Below are 14,187 nucleotides of genomic sequence, written 5' to 3'. Positions count from 1 at the left end.
CACACTGTCACCTTTACACACGTGCAGGAGGAATAGAACTACTTTAATAACACATCACTAGAGTAGCACATAGATAAATTGTGATACAAACACATTGCAATCATAAAGAGATATAAATAAGCACCTCACTATGCCATTCAACAGTGAATAAGTATTCTGTGAAATCTAGCCTAAGAGACCCACACGGTGCACACACTGTCACCTTTACACACGTGGGACGAGGAGTCTCCGGAGATCACACTACACCATGGACGAAACATAAGGGCACCTCTGCTGCCGGGAAAGGTCACATAAGAGGGCAATGTAACTGCCGGCAAAGATTTTTTCCCGGCAGTTTGGCCTGCCCTCTATAACCCTGCCGGCAAAGATCTTTGCCGGCAGTTTTATTTGTGCCGGCAGTTTGTATGCCCGTGTAGCTAGAGTTCTCCCGGCAGATAGGTTAGTTTAGCGGCAGATACTTCTATCTGCCGGCAATACTTCTACCGGCAGTTGATTGCCCTTAGAACTGAGTTCTGCCGGCAGTTGAAGTGCACACTTGTCTTCAATGCATTTTCCTCAATTTCCATAGTATGAAGCCACAGGTGCAATCGAAGCAAGAAAATGCAGGACACCTCCAGATATGTGGGCAAAGAACAGATGCGTATTTTCTTCTTCATTAATAACCATTATCATCAAATAAATGTGTCAAAACATTGTTTCTGAAAATTGCGTGCTGAACAACATACAAATGCTGAACAACATACGGGTTTGCCATTGGCCACGTACATAACAAAAATTAGGAGAACATCTAGTGATCTAGATTCCACCAAGCCTCTAGCAGTATACTATAAGTCTAGCAAACTAGACATATTACCAAAATGACCACCCTTCCGTAACTATTTATGAGACTCCCATTTTATTCAGCCAGAACAAGCCTCCAACACATGTACCAGAGCTCCAATGTTGTTGCCTGAAAGATTGACAAGTAAAAAACAATGAGAGGATTGCAGAACATATGATCTGCATACTGCTGCAATAAACTGTGAACTCAGACAAGATCTCATAACTTTCAAAGAATTTCTCTAACTTACAAGAAATATGATCTTTTTGAAGTTTGTACCGCTCTTGAACCTAGTGGGATGAGGCTATAACATGGGTAGTTTGATCTTGCGAGCCTCTGACTTAGTTCAAAAACCAAGCTCTTACCCACACATGAAAATAGCATCCCAGATGTGTAAACCTGGGAGTGTGTTTTGATTAACCGGGCGTGGTGGGTCAGTTTATCCTCGTGGGTCTATTTAGTTCCGCGTTAATGTGTTGGGCATGATGACGGTTTAGTTTAGTTGGTTCTGTGTAGGAAACAATTGGGTCTGGTCAGGCATGGTTTCCAATAGTTTTGCTTCCAAAAAAGTACAACCCATGGTTCAGACCCGTTAATGAGATTGCTTAATAGGCCTGCGTCTTTATTTGCGTTCTGAACTCTATCGAGCCACGTCGCCAAGGCTGGACGTACCTGGGCCATGACGGTCATGTTCGGAACCATTCGACAGAACAATTTTCAACAAAATTTTGCAAATGGTTGAGCCCAAAGTTTGGCACTCAGTTTAGTTTGATTTGGCTGGTAAAAATGAGTTGGTTTAGTTTTGGTTCGGTTGACGGAATTACCTAGTGGGTTTAGTTCAGGTTGGGCTGCCAAGTTTATCATGATGGTTTAGTCGAGGTACCGTTCAGTTTTCGACCATTCTCAGCTAGACAGATGCGTAAGGAACAATTAACTTAAAAAAGTCAAGTTCTCCTTTATTCACCATAGATATTCAGGTTTCCCTGATGCTAAAAGACAGTTGCATGTTGTCTTCCCGTCCCAGCATGTAGGTACATTCTCTCATCTACTACTGATGTATCAAGTCTCACCAATACTATTTAGGACAGAGCATCAGCTTGGAACACCAGAATCTATATACAAAAATAATCTGATGTGTATTCTCATATGTGTATTATACTGGGAAAGAAATATCAGAGTATACCCACGGAAAAAATCTGTCAAATCAACTTACTGCTAGAAGAGAGATCACACAGAGTATTTGGCATTGCAGCATACATGGGGATAAGCATGATCATTTTAACAAAAACGTTGTTCCTTAGAAGAGCAAAAGGTAATGTACTCCACATGTATCATTACCTCCAAAGATTAGCTTTATATGAAGAGACCCATGTGCTTCAATCTCTGATTTAAGAAATCATTGATCCTTTGCGCCAATGACATCTGGAACACACATTTTATCTTTATGTTTCTATACCTTGGGCATAGGAATAGGAAATATCTTAACAGATCAAGCATCATAACTTGAACTTAATTACATCAAGCTAAGTATGCTAGAAATCTACAAATGGAAGTTCCATACCTTTACTTCATACATCATCTCTAGATGATAAAGGATCTTTTGTTCCTTGCGGAAGCGCTTCCACATTGTGGTAATCCTAGTGCAACTGCATAGTGCACTCAGTTGAGTAAATGAAGCAGCAACCACCGTGAGGAAGTTAAGAAATAAATACAAAATCCTGAACTCCATTATTCATTGCAGAAAAAATGCTTCTGTGTGCTATAAATAATAACCATCCTAGTATAACACATAGTGTACTTCAATTGACAAAATCAAGCACTTAACACATAGGCTGCTGCAGAGCTTGTTGGCGGAGTGGAGTTTAGGTATGGAGGGAAGTGGAGTGGAGCTCTCCCTAACACACCCTAAATGCCCCTGGACATCACTAGCTTCAAGCCAGGAACTGTTTAGAAGTGTCTATCCTCATTCAGCCAGCCCTTATCCATTTTTCAGAAGTGTTATTAAAATTAACCTAAGACACAACAGGAAGATTGATTAATTAAACTAAAGGTTCATCTTTAAACAGAAATAATCAAGTAAACATGTCTTGAAAATTTGCCAATGTGTGCTTCAGAAGTTCAAGCTAAATTTTAGATATTCTACATTGAATTACTAATTTCTGAAAGTGGGCGCATCTATACACAAAAACTCTGCACATGATGATACTAGCACTCCAAATCAGAAATTCAGCACCACTTTGACAATCAGATAAATATATAGAAGTGCACACAAACAAGCTGAATTATCAAAAGAACAAAGGAGCTAGAACCGCAAGGCACTTACTTATCTCAGTATAAGATCAAATTCAGAAAATTAGCTTCAAGCTTGTTCAACCCAGTTCAGTTCTACATCTCTTGTCTTAACTGAGAAAAGCAACAAAGAAGTATTATCATTCAACTAATAAGATGGATGAAGCATTGTGAAATAAGAAAATACAACACCAAATCGCTGGTACGGGCATGTCTATTTCTAAACCTAATCAGATGGAAAACATCAGCATGTATACTGTATAGACCGTGACCTTATGATAACATAGCAGACGCCAAAAACTCAGCAGCTACATCCCAACCCGAACCGCAAAATCATGCATGGCGTCTATACAAATCTTTCCTTCTGCTTATGCTGCAACTTGCTGGCAAGTGAGATGAATAATACAAGTTTCTTCTCTCACTACAAATAACCGAGGAACACTAGTACTACTACTTCCATGGATCACATAGAAAAAATGTACAATCTAATCCGTCAACAAGCAAGACACATTTACTGAAAAAAATATGAGAGTGCCAATCTGAATATTCACATGACAGTAACAACACAAAACACAAACACAATCTAGAAACTTTACAACAGCACATGTAAATAGAAATTCGCAAACAGGAGGCAGAGATTTAACACAGAACTCATGCACCATTTTTATTTCAACAGTTTTGACTACCACATATTGATATCTGAGATGTTAAAACAGCCACAGGTAACAAATTGCAGTTTCTATTTCAATTTCACTAGTACTACTACTACTACAACATGTTAAGTATGGTAATAAATTGTCTACCCCATCGTCCAGCAAGAACAAATCACATAATTAGTAATCTATTTCACATGATTCAAACAGAAACAAAATCACCTACTTGGCTACTTTCCCATCATCCATGAAGAACATAGTCACCTTCAACGGACGGGGAGAACAAAGATAAAGCAGATGCAAGTCCAACGTGAGGTCGAGGGTCTTGGAGGTGCACCGGTGAAGCAGACATAGATCTGGTGGCCATCCAAGTTCCTACCAAATGGGCTTGGCGGTGGTAGATAGAGGGATGCATACGGCACACATGTAGAGAGAGAGAGGACAGAGGGCGGCGCACGGTGTAGCGCGAGAGAGACGACACGGGCACGAGCCGCAGAGAGGAGTGGCCATGGGGAGGACGAGACCTTCAGCGCCAAGGACGGTCATGGAGAGAGAGAGAGAGAGAGAGAGAGGGTGGCGCACAGGAAGAGACAGGGATGGAAGACGGCGGCGCGCGAGATAGAGGGGCCAGAGCGCCAGCGCAATCAGCCCAGGCGGCAGAGGGGGCATGGGAATGCGGCGGACGGGGGTGGCCTTGGGGATGCGGCGGACGAGGTGGAGGTTCACGGCGGCGCGGTGGAGGGCGCATGGAGGATTGAACAGCGGCGGCGCGGTCGAGAGCCTGAGAGAGGGGATTGGGGAATTTTGGTGTGGAGCGGTGCATTAGGGATTCCGAGGTGCAGCCACGCGCCCAATATTTCGCGTCTCGCGCCTAACTTTTCACTCTCCCGCGGGCAAAGCGTGCTATTTTTCGTCCCCGTCCAAACAGGAACAAATGTACCAACACGTAACCACATGTGCCGGCAGATAAGGTGCCCTTCTATAATCTATACCGGCAGTTAACATGTCCCGGCAGTCTAATTGCCATGTTAAGTGGATTTTTGCCGGCAGTTCTTTGCCCTCTCATTTGGTCCATGGTGTAGTGTCACATAAGTAAAACTCACTTGACTAGCATAATGACATCTAGATTACAAGCATCATCATATGAATCTCAATCATGTAAGGCAGCTCATGAGATTATTGTATTGAAGCACATAGGAGAGAGATGAACCACATAGCTACCGGTACAGCCCCGAGCCTCGATGGGGAACTACTCCCTCCTCATGGGAGCAGCAGCGGTGATGAAGATGGCGGTGGAGATGGCAGCGGTGTCGATGGAGAAGCCTTCCGGGGGCACTTCCCCGCTCCGGCAGGGTGCCGGAACAGAGACTCCTGTCCCCCAGATCTTGGCTTCGCGATGGCGGTGGCTCTGGAAGGTTTTTGTGGTTTTCGTCGAACGCCTCAGGGTTTTCGCGACGGAGGCTTTAAATAGGCGAAGAGGCGGCTCTGGAGGGCTGAAGGGCTGGCCAAACCCTAGGGGGCGCGGGCCCCCTAGGCCGCGCCGGGTATGGTGTGGTGGGCTCCGTGCCCCCTCCGGTCCCTCTCGTGTGTTCTGGATGTTTCCGGGATGCTAAGATCTTTGGCGTTGATTTCGTCCGATTTCGAGAATATTTCGTTACTAGGATTTCGAAACCAAAAACAGCAGAAAACAGAACCGGCACTTCGGCATCTTGTTAATAGGTTAGTTCCAGAAAATGCACGAATATGACATAAAGTGTGCATATAACATGTAGATAACATCAATAATGTGGCATGGAACACAAGAAATTATCGATACGTTGGAGACGTATCAGTGCGCATGATGGAAGCTAGATTTATTAGTCTCAACCCCATGATACAACACATGTTTCTTACACTTTCTGATATGGAGCGGGGAGAGAAGAGAGATTTTGTTCTAAAAGTCTTAGTGCGAGAATTTGAAGATATAGCTATAGAAGCTAGAAAAGTTTTTATTAAGCATAAGAGGTTTGGATTTTATACCGACTTTAAAAGAACACTTGAAAAAATGGATATGTATAGAATGAAATATACTGATAATGCTAATGATGGTGGGGAGATCAAAGCACCAATACCATGTAAACTCCTAGCTATGAATGATGCACTAGAAAATAACTATGATTGGCTTGTTCCTGAAAATTTGTTCGATGAGAGTAGCAAGCCCAAGACTAATGAAAAGGGAGACGCTGAAACTTATGTATCCAATATACTATGCATGGTTGAGAAAACTCCAAACCCCGCTGTAGATGCACCACCCTTTGATAACACTTGAGATACACTTTCTGCGCCTAGCTGAAAGGCGTTAAAGAAAAGCGCTTATGGGAGACAACCCATGTTTTTAATACAGTATTTTTATTTTTGAATTTGAGTCTTGGAAGTTGTTTACTACTGTAGCAACCTCTCCTTATCTTAGTTTTATGTTTTGTTGTGCCAAGTAAAGTCTTTGATAGTAAAGTGAATACTAGATTTGGATTACTGTAGCAATCTCTGAAGGTAACTCAAAAAATTATGCCAATTTACGTGAGTGATCCTCAGATATGTACGCAACTTTCATTAAATTTGGGCATTTTCATTTGAGCAAGTCTGGTGCCCTAATAAAATCCATCTTTACTGGATCGTTCTATTTTGACAGATTCTGCCTTTTATTTCGCATTGCCTCTTTTTCTATGTTGGATGAATTTCTTTGATCCATTAATGTCCAAGTAACTTTATGCAATGTCCGAAGTGTTAAGAATGATTGTGTCACCTCTCGAACATGTTAATTTTTATTGTGCACTAACCCTCTAATGAGTTCTTTCGAGTTTGGTGTGGAGGAAGTTTTCAAGGATCAAGAGAGGAGTATGATACAATATGATCAAGGAGAGTGAAAGCTCTAAACTTGGGGATGCCCCGGTGGTTCACCCCTGCATATTGTAAGAAGACTCAAGCATCTAAGCTTGGGGATGCCCAAGGCATCCCCTTCTTCATCGACAACATTATCAGGTTCCTCCCCGAAACTATATTTTTATTCGGCCACATCTTATGCACTTTGCTTGGAGCGTCGGTTTGTTTTTGTTTTTGTTTTGTTTGAATAAAATGGATCCTAGCATTCACCGTATGGGAGAGAGACACGCTCCGCTGTAGCATATGGACAAGTATGTCCTTAGGCTCTACTCATAGTATTCATGGCGAAGTTTCTTCTTCGTTAAATTGTTATATGGTTGGAATTGGAAAATACTACATGTAGTAACTCTAAAATGTCTTGGATAATTTGATACTTGGCAATTGTTGTGCTCATGTTTAAGCTCTTGCATCATATACTTTGCACCCATTAATGAAGAAACACTTAGAGCTTGCTAATTTGGTTTGCATATTTGGTTTCTCTAAAGTCTAGATAATATCTAGTATTGAGTTTTGAACAACAAGGAAGACGGTGCAGAGTCTTATAATGTTTACAATATGTCTTTTATGTGAGTTTTGCTGCACCGTTCATCCTTGTGTTTGTTTCAAATAACCTTGCTAGCCTAAACCTTGTATCGAGAGGGAATACTTCTCATGCATCCAAAATCCTTGAGCCAACCACTATGCCATTTGTGTCCACCATATCTACCTACTACATGGTATTTATCCGCCATTCCAAAGTAAATTTCTTGAGTGCTACCTTTAAAATTCCATTATTCACCTTAGCAATATATAGCTCATGGGACAAATAGCTTAAAAACTATTGTGGTATTGAATATGTACTTATGCACTTTATCTCTTATTAAGTTGCTTGTTGTGCGATAACCATGCTTCTGGGGACGCCATCAACTATTCTTTGTTGAATATCATGTGAGTTGCTATGCATGTCCGTCTTGTCTGAAGTAAGAGAGATCTACCACCTTGATGGTTGGAGCATGCATATTGTTAGAGAAGAACATTGGGCCGCTAACTAAAGCCATGATTCATGGTGGAAGTTTCAGCTTTGGACATATATCCTCAATCTCATATGAGAATAATAATTGTTGCCACATGCTTATGCATTAAAGAGGAGTTCATTATCCGTTGTCCATGTTGTCCCGGTATGGATGTCTAAGTTGAGAATAATCAAAAGCGAGAAATCCAAAATGCGAGCTTTCTCCTTAGACCTTTGTACAGGCGACATGGAGGTACCCCATTGTGACACTTGGTTAAAACATGTGTATTGCAATGATCCGGTAGTCCAAGCTAATTAGGACAAGGTGCGGGCACTATTAGTATACTATGCATGAGACTTGCAACTTGTAAGATATAATTTACATAACTCATATGCTTTATTACTACCGTTGACAAAATTGTTTCATGTTTTCAAAATAAAAGCTCTAGCACAACTATAGCAATCGATGCTTTCCTCTTTGAAGGACCATTCTCTTTACTTTTATGTTGAGTCAGTTCACCTATCTCTCTCCACCTCAAGAAGCAAACACTTGTGTGAACTGTGCATTGATTCCTACATACTTGCATATTGCACTTGTTATATTACTCTATGTTGACAATTATCCATGAGATATACATGTTATAAGTTGAAAGCAACCGCTGAAACTTAATCTTCCTTTGTGTTGCTTCAATACCTTTACTTTGATTTATTGCTTTATGAGTTAACTCTTATGCAAGACTTATTGATGCTTGTCTTTAAGTACTATTCATGAAAAGTCTTTGCTTTATGATTCACTTGTTTACTCATGTCATTACCATTGTTTTGATCGCTGCATTCATTACATATGTTTACAAATAGTATGATCAAGGTTATGATGGCATGTCACTTCAGAAATTATCTTTGTTATCGTTTTACCCGCTCGGGACGAGCGTAACTAAGCTTGGGGATGCCGATACGTCTCCGACGTATCGATAATTTCTTATGTTCCATGCCACATTATTGATGATATCTACATGTTTTATGCACACTTTATGTCATATTCGTGCATTTTCCGGAACTAACCTATTAACAAGATGCCGAAGAGCCGATTCTTGTTTTCGCTGTTTTTGGTTTCGGAAATCCTAGTAACGAAATATTCTCGGAATTGGACGAAATCAACGCCCAGGGTCCTATTTTGCCACGAAGCTTCCAGAAGACCGAAGAGGAGTCGAAGTGGGGCCACGAGGCACCGACACCATAGGGCGGCGCGGCCTGGCCCCTGCCCGCGCCAGCCTGTGGTGTGGGGCCCTCGTGTGGCCCCCCACGTTGCCCTTCCGCCTACTTAAAGCCTCCGTCGCGAAAACCCCAGCATCGAGAGCCACGATACGGAAAACCTTCCGGAGACGCCGCCGCCAATCCCATCTCGGGGGATTCTCGGAGATCTCCTCCGGCACCCTGCCGGAGAGGGGATTCATCTCCCGGAGGACTCTTCACCGCCATGGTCGCCTCCGGAGTGATGAGTGAGTAGTTCACCCCCGGACTATGGGTCCATAGCGGTAGCTAGATGGTTGTCTTCTCCTCATTGTGCTTCATTGTTGGATCTTGTGAGCTGCCTAACATGATCAAGATCATCTATTTGTAATACTATATGTTTTGTTTGTCGGGATCCGATGGATAGAGAATACTATGCTATGTTAATTATCAAGTTATTACCTATGTGTTGTTTATGATCTTGCATGCTCTCCGTTATTAGTAGAGGCTCTGGCCAAGTTTTTGCTCTTAACTCCAAGAGGGAGTATTTATGCTCGATAGTGGGTTCATGCCTCCATTGATACCGGGACGATGACGAAAAGTTCTAAGGTTGTGTTGTGCTTGTTGCCACTAGGGATAAAACATTGATGCTATGTCTAAGGATGTAGTTGTTGATTACATTACGCACCATACTTAATGCAATTGTCTCGTTGCTTTGCAACTTAATACTGGAAGGGGTTCGGATGATAACCTCGAAGGTGGACTTTTTAGGCATAGATGCGAGTTGGATGGCGGTCTATGTACTTTGTCGTAATGCCCAATTAAATCTCACTATATTTATCATGACATGTATGTGCATTGTTATGCCCTCTCTATTTGTCAATTGCCCGACCGTAATTTGTTCACCCAACATGCTTTTATCTTATGGGAGAGACACCTCTAGTGAACTGTGGACCCCGGTCCATTCTTTTATACTCGAAATACAAATCTGCTGCAATACTTGTTCTTTACTTGTTTTCTTGCAAACAATCATCTTCCACACAATACGGTTAACCCTTTGTTACGACAAGCCGGTGAGATTGACAACCTCACTCGTTTCGTTGGGGCAAAGTACTTTGGTTGTGTTGTGCAGGTTCCACGTTGGCGCCGGAATCCTCGGTGTTGCGCCGCACTACATCCCGCCGCCATCAACCTTCCACGTGCTTCTTGGCTCCTCCTGGTTCGATAAACCTTGGTTTCTTTCTGAGGGAAAACTTGCTGCTGTGCGCATCATACCTTTCTCTTGGGGTTCCCAACGAACGTGTGAGTTACACGCCATCAGACCTGCATTGGTCTTCCACTGTCATGTTTGCCACAAGGGATCAAGCCAAAGGCGGGTCCTGCCCATATCGATCTTTCGCAGACGTATCCGGCTCAATGTCGGTCTTTGCGGGGCTTGATCCGGCGAACCTAGCAGAATCGCTAGTTTCACCGATGAAGATGTGAATTTCTTCAAAGGGTATGACAGAGCAGTGGGCGATGTTCTCCTTAGCCAGAATCCAGTACTTGTCAATGGGAACGATGGGGACGCGCCCGACGACGGGGTCACCGATGCCTACGAATGTGGATCCCGTTCGGATCCGGCCTCCTGACGCGCTGGGCCTATAGTGGGTGTTAATTGTCGTTGTGTATTCGACTGTACTACGGTGAGGGGATCCTCACGGATGGGGGGTTGGAGGGAGCCATATGGCGAGGAGTCTCCGGGATGGGGTCGCACGAGTTACCCAGCTTCAGATCTCGCAACGGTGGCAAAATCCTACATGCTGCTATAATTCACTATAAGGGCAACGGTGCCGGAGTTGTTCTACGTCATTGGCATACCCATGAAGTATATCCACAACAGACGATGAGCCTACCTCGTGGTCGCTCGCCATCTTCTTTAGCCAGCCCGGCATTTTCATCGATGGCGGTGGTGGTTTGCTGGTTTCTGGCGATGGCGTTAGCCAGGGAGTGGACGAGAGAGACGGGCGCACGGCCTCTATTAGAAGCCCTAGTCATCAATGCCCGTGCAGGTCCAACAGCATCGGAATCAATGCCAGTACAGGAGTTGAGGCGGCGTCACAGTGTTCAACGATGGTTTTGATGGCCATGGATGCTGCCGCCGGTCAGCCTTCTGCTGTTGGGCTGCTTTCATGTAGGCCCGTGGTGTTGAACGATAGAGAGGGGTTTGGCGTAATGTGTTGGATGTATTATTGAGCCTCATGGGCGAGTATATATAGGCGTACAGGGATCATCTTGGAGTGCAAGACAAGACACGAGAGTCCTATCTCTATCCTAGACTATCCGTTTATACGTACACAGAATATATCTCTAACACTCCCCCGCAGTCGTAGCGGGAGCATCGTGAACAACATGAACGACGTGAACGGTCAGACTGGAGATAAACCGAAGTGGACCCCAGAAGGCTGACACTCCCCCGCAGTCGTAGCGGGAGCGTCGTGGACGATGTCGCGTCGCGGATGCTTGGACTGTAGAAGAAGCCGAGGTGCACATGCGAGGTGATACTCCTTTGTGCCGATCTCGAGGTAGCCGAGAGCGTGGGTGCTGCAACCTTGGTTGAGGGAGCCGCACGAGGGATTGCCGTGGTCGATGTCGTGGCCGGGTGCCGGTGTCGATGTAGCCGCACATGAAGCCGCAAGCGCATAGGGCGCGAGGAGAGTGACATAGACGCATCGAGGTAGTCATCAAAGAGGGTGTCGATGCCGAGGTCGGTGCAGTCGGAGCCATCGAAGATGAGGTGCTGCCCTAGTTTTTCCAGAACTAGGCGCACGTCGGGACGAAGGCATACTCCAGTTTTGCCAGAACCGAGTACGCAAAGACGAAGTCGATGAAGACGAGGCGTCGATCCGAGCTTGCCAGGCCCGGGGACGCGTCGGGGACGAAGGCACGAGCCGGTGTTGCCAATACCGGGCGTGCAAGGGCAGGGACCATCATGGACCATGCGCCAGTGTCAGGGGACCAACAGAGGAGGCCTCCAGAGTAGTGGCGAGACGCAGAGCGGCGAAGAGGGAGAGGTGCCGATGCATTCCGCGGTTGTCGAAGTAGACGAAGTAGTCGGGGACGAGACGATGTTGGATGCCTAGACTGTAGAGGTAGTCGGCGAGGCCTGCAACGACCAGAAGTGGTCATGCTGGATGCCTAGACTGTAGAGGTAGTCGGCGAGGCCTGCAACGACCAGAAGTGGTCATGCAGGTTACCTGTGGAGGTGCGGCGGCGGTACTCGAAGTAGGCGAGGAAGAACCCGGTGGCTTGACGTAGACCTTGTGCTGACGGTGGAGACCTGCGCCGATGGGGCTGCGCGGTAGTAGCCTGGAACATCGGTGCGCGGGGGACGACGAAGTAGACTGCGTTCGGTGACGTCACGGTCCGAGGGGCCGGCGTAGTTGCACGGCGCGAGTCGGTGCAGCGGCGGGAGGCCACCAGCGACGTAACGCCTGGAAGGCGCATCGGAGGCTAGTGGCTTGGACCAAAGGCGGTGGCGCTGCAGCCTGAAGGGCGACGCAGCGGCAGTCCGTAGCTCGATCGGTGGTAGGCGCGTGCTCGGGGACGTGCTTGGCGGAGACGTGCGCGCGATCGGTTGATCAGACCGATGGCAGCGCTGTACGCGCCATAGCATGGATGACGTGCAAATCGGAGTCGATGGCGGCGTTGTCGATGTAGTCCCGGTCGATGGCGACAAAGACGGACCGGCGATGGAGACCGCGCGAGCAAGAACAGCCTTCTGCGATGCACGTAGGGGCGCCCCGTGTGCGGCGCGTGCGGCTGTGCCGTGCGGTTGATGGCCGGCGCAGGTCGATGCCGTTGTCGGAGTAGAGGCGCAAGTTGACGACAACGATGGGTGACTCAATCTGATCTATGATCGGTAAACCAAAAAAGAAAATGTCAGTCGAGCGACCGGCGGAACAAAAAGAAAACCAATCTACGGATTGGAAAAAAAAACTCGAGGGCAGCGGATCAACGGATCGACGGACGAACCCTCATACGGATTGCGTGGCCCCCGGAGTAGATCATGGAGATCGACCTCCCCGGGGGCGGCGCGGCACGGAAGCTTGGGCGTCGGCTAGGTTAGGATCGGCGCCGCTCTGATACCATGTTGAACGATAGAGAGAGGTTTGACGTAATGTGTTGAATGTATTATTGAGCCTCATGGGCGAGTATATATAGACGTATAGGAATCATCTTGAAATGCAAGGCAAGACACGAGAGTCCTATCTCTATCCTAGACTATCCGTTTATACTACACAGAATATATCTCTAACACGCGGTACACGCGGAGGTACACGCTTTTGTCAGCGGCACCTCCGAGCATGCATCCGTCTCCTAAATTTAGTGAACCGATGTGTCGCGTCAGGTGAGTTTGTCTGTTTAGATCGGCGCCGCTGGAGCGTGCACGCCCGGTCGCCCGGTCCTCTTGTCCGCTCAAACCGGTTTGAACGCGGTAGAACGTTTGGATTGTGCCATTGGAGATGGCCTAATATGATTCCTTTGTGAGATTCCTCTATTGCGAGTGGCATACCATTGAACTCTTGTCTCTAATAGGCACGCCTGTGGGAATCAATCCCTCGATGGGGATATGAAAGAATGTTTTCCTGGTTGTGTGTTATGTGGTCATCTATGCCGCTGGTTCCATGTTGATGTTAACGGCACTAGCAACCAAGTGAATAGTCGAGGTCGTAAGATCCTTTTGAGAATTGTGCAATTTTCGCCATCTCGAATCAGGTGCTTAATCTGTAGTGAAAGCATGGGCCAAGCAAGTTCCCATTCGAGGAAAAATTATTGGTTGACCTTTGTTTAGCTATCATTGTTTGAATCTACATAGATATTACCAAAAGAGTCGCATGTAAATGCTTTTAGAATCTGTAATCATCAGAAAATTCTACATTTGACCATCTATAAAGGAAGAATGACAATCATCAACAAAATCAAATTGACATGATAAGATCCATTGCAAAATATAATTAATAGTTATTTCAATGTTAGACAACTAACCCCCCCTAAAGTAATATTTAACAGGGCCCACATTAGGTTAGTGGACTACACATGGGAAGGAGGCTCTGGTCTAGGGTATGTCGAACAGGTTACTGTAAACGATCAGGTAGGAGGGTTCTACTCGGATACCTGAGCCCCTTGCATATGCTTTACTTATATAGGAGATAGATACATCAGGGGAGAAGGGGAGGAAACGCACACGACCCGGACACATACGTCCGTGATCTACTCTATCTCTAACACCCTCCCTTAATCAC

At 45.6% G+C, this 14,187-nt stretch overlaps 1 long non-coding RNA gene across 1 annotated transcript; it reads right to left on the bottom strand.

Annotated features, from left to right (window-relative positions):
• Positions 1–809: 809 nt before the first annotated feature.
• Positions 810–4,306, bottom strand: LOC124688311. The gene is made up of 4 exons (XR_006998486.1): positions 3,144–4,306; positions 2,382–2,466; positions 2,159–2,242; positions 810–949 (listed from the first exon to the last, which is right to left on the bottom strand). It is a non-coding gene; the product is annotated as an uncharacterized LOC124688311 (long non-coding RNA).
• Positions 4,307–14,187: the final 9,881 nt, after the last annotated feature.

The sequence above is a fragment of the Lolium rigidum genome, chromosome 2 (assembly GCF_022539505.1).
Source record: "Lolium rigidum isolate FL_2022 chromosome 2, APGP_CSIRO_Lrig_0.1, whole genome shotgun sequence".
In the NCBI taxonomy this organism is placed as follows: domain Eukaryota; kingdom Viridiplantae; phylum Streptophyta; class Magnoliopsida; order Poales; family Poaceae; genus Lolium; species Lolium rigidum.
This window is presented reverse-complemented; position numbering and strand designations above follow the sequence as displayed.